Source organism: Macrobrachium rosenbergii, chromosome 19 (genome assembly GCF_040412425.1).
Source record: "Macrobrachium rosenbergii isolate ZJJX-2024 chromosome 19, ASM4041242v1, whole genome shotgun sequence".
In the NCBI taxonomy this organism is placed as follows: Eukaryota; Metazoa; Arthropoda; class Malacostraca; order Decapoda; family Palaemonidae; genus Macrobrachium; species Macrobrachium rosenbergii.
In genome coordinates this window covers 31346657-31349852 of record NC_089759.1, presented here as the reverse complement: position 1 = coordinate 31349852, position 3196 = coordinate 31346657, and positions in this window count along the sequence as shown.

The following is a 3196-nucleotide window of genomic DNA, read 5'->3' as shown; positions in this document are numbered from 1 at the left end:
TTCCTCTTTCAAGTCTGAACCCTGATGAAGCTGAAAAAATAATACAATATCACCACTAATTATGAACATGGAATTAAACCCTGATTATTGCGATAAATTAGGAAAAATTGCGTTTAAGGTATATAATTATAACATTAAAAAAAATTGTGCGTCGTCAGTTGACTTCCGTAGTCGAACCTACAACGAAACTGAGATGAAACATCAGTGAATAAATAAATTTTGCTACAGTAAAGATAAAGCTTAAAGCTCAGGGTTAATCTTGTAACAAAAGCCTATACAGTTAATTAGTAGCTGACCTGCAAACAAAATTTACAACTAAAATAATAGTATTTCAAACTGGGTGCATGATCATGACAAAAAGTGCAATTCAGCATGAAAAACCACATGCAAAATACATATATTTTCCAATAGAGAGAGAGAGAGAGAGAGAGAGAGAGAGAGAGAGAGAGAGAGAGAGAGTTTAACCATGGTCGAATAATTCTGTTGTTGTGGTTATTCGCAAAATATTCGAATACAGGCAGACGCTAAAAACATTTACGACTGTTATTTATATTCCGCTTGTCATCAAGGAATATCAATAACAGGACAATTACGTTAAAATTTCTACCAGCCTCTGTTAAGAAAATAATGTTTTTGTGAAGGTTTTGATTATTATTGGAACCTACTAAAAACTATTAAACTACTAAAATGAAAACGAAATATTTTATTACTGTATATTTGCAACAAGAGAACATAGATGATGTACACTTAACTCACTTAAAGTGGCCCACAAAATCCATTTAACCAGAAGGATCCCCAACAGCCCATCGAACTCATTTAACGTCCGAGCTCTGCATCTTCAACTATACCAGAGTCATTCCTTCTCAGTATCTCTCTCGCTCAGTTTACCCAGTCTTTCTTCACCCCGACACTTCCGAATTAGAAGCTCACTTCATCAAAATTTGGTACGCTATCCTTTCCATTTGACCAAACCATCTAAAAAGTTTCTGATCAATCTTTTCATGATAAACCTTTAGCCATTTTCTTTTATGTATCTCCGCAGTTATCAGCCATGCATTTCTTATTACTCCACACAATACTACGTAAACAGTCCAACGCTCATTCACACTTCAGTTCTATTCCTTTTATTCACATACATGTGTATTTAACATGCATGTGTATATATTATATATATACACATACATGTATACATATAAATATATATTTATGTATGTATATATGTGTATATGTATGCATTCATTTAAATATAAATGTGTATATATACATATATATTCTACTATGGACCTCCTGAATGGAAGAAGCATATTGAGAAATAGCATTATTAAAATGACTAATACCGAATTGTTCAGATCGCAGCTGTATGCCTTGGCCCACGATGGCCTGACCATCATTTGGACACCTTTTTTTTTTTTTTTTATTAAGAAAGACTTGAATATTCTGAAGAAATTGAGTAAAAGGAAAATATTATTATTACGAGACCCGACGAAGGCAGAGGTGTGGTATTACTTTATATATATATATATATATATATATATATATATATATATATATATATATATATATATATATATATATGTATGTATGTATGTATGTATGTATGTATGTATGTATGTATGTATGTATGTATGTATATATATTTATACTATTCATTTCCTTTTATTGTTCACCTTATCTCTACAACTACATTTTCTGTTGATGAGTCCATTGACATTAACAATAAAAACTTATTACAAAAAAAAAAAATATGCTTTACTTAAATTCCGGGAATGAATAATTATACTTAAAAACTCATTTTGATATTCCCCTTTCGCATTAAAGTGGTAAGTAAGACATAATTTTCAGTTAAAAAGCTTCACAAACAGATGCGAAACATAAAATAAATAACGTCCTTTTATATCCTGTGTTTTTAATCATGGTCACTCGAAGCCGATTGACGTCATCTCAAGCTTAATTAGTAGTAGTTCAAAGCTATAGGCTAAGTAACGGTCATGTATAGCTTGCCTGAATATGTGCGTATGAAATGTACATGAAAGTGTATGCGAATATTATATATATATGTATATATATATATATATATATATATATATATATATATATATATATATATATATATATATATCTTCTTCTTCGTTTAACATATATATATATATATATATATATATATATATATATATGCATGTCTATAATCACATGCATGTCTATAATCACACACGCATATATATATATGTATACTGTATATATACGTATATGTATATATGCATTATATATGTATATAATATATGTATATATATACTCACTCACTCATATACACTCATATATACATATATGATATATATATATATATATATATATATATATATATATATATATATATATATATGTGTGTGTGTGTGTGTGTGTGTGTGTGTGTGTGTGTATGAATATGTGTATGTGTGTATGTATATTTATATATATATATATATATACATACTAATATACATACATAATTAAGCTGTTTCCCCCAGCAGGTGTGCCTAACCGCATATTAAAAACTTCATGATATCATTTAGATCCTTTATGAAAGTGTTAAAGTACTAATATTTGAAGAGAGAGAGAGAGAGAGAGAGAGAGAGAGAGAGAGAGAGAGAGATTGCCTGGAGATCCCTGTCAGTACTAAGAAATGAAATATTAAGAAGGAGAAAACCTTAAACAAACAATAATAAACAAAATTTCCTCAGGAAGCGCACCCAATTTTATTTTCTGTGCTGATACTCTACCTGAATCTGTGAAAAGGTAAACCCCAAACAGAGGCGGAAAACTATGTGGGGTTTATAATATGAGAAGAATTTCAAATATTTGTAAAAAAAAAAAAAAAAAAAAGTTGCGTAAAGTGCAGTGGATTCCTCCGAGGTGAATCCTCTCGCCCAGTTCAATGACGTCACGAGGATCGTGACTTTCACTTTTAAGTTTCGTTGCGCCAAGAAACCGCTTCTCTCGTAATCTTCCAAAGATATAAGTTTCATTATACTTTCATTGATTTTTTATTCAAATGACATCAAAATATCAAGAAAAGTGGAAGGCTTTCTATTCCTTGAGAGTTTCTGTATCAGCGCTGTCTTTTCCACTCCTGTCATCTTCCTACTGGCTTCCAGTTCCTGGTCCCTGCAAGTTCTTTCTATGGCAGTGGGACGTACAGCATATTCTCGAAGAGAAAGGA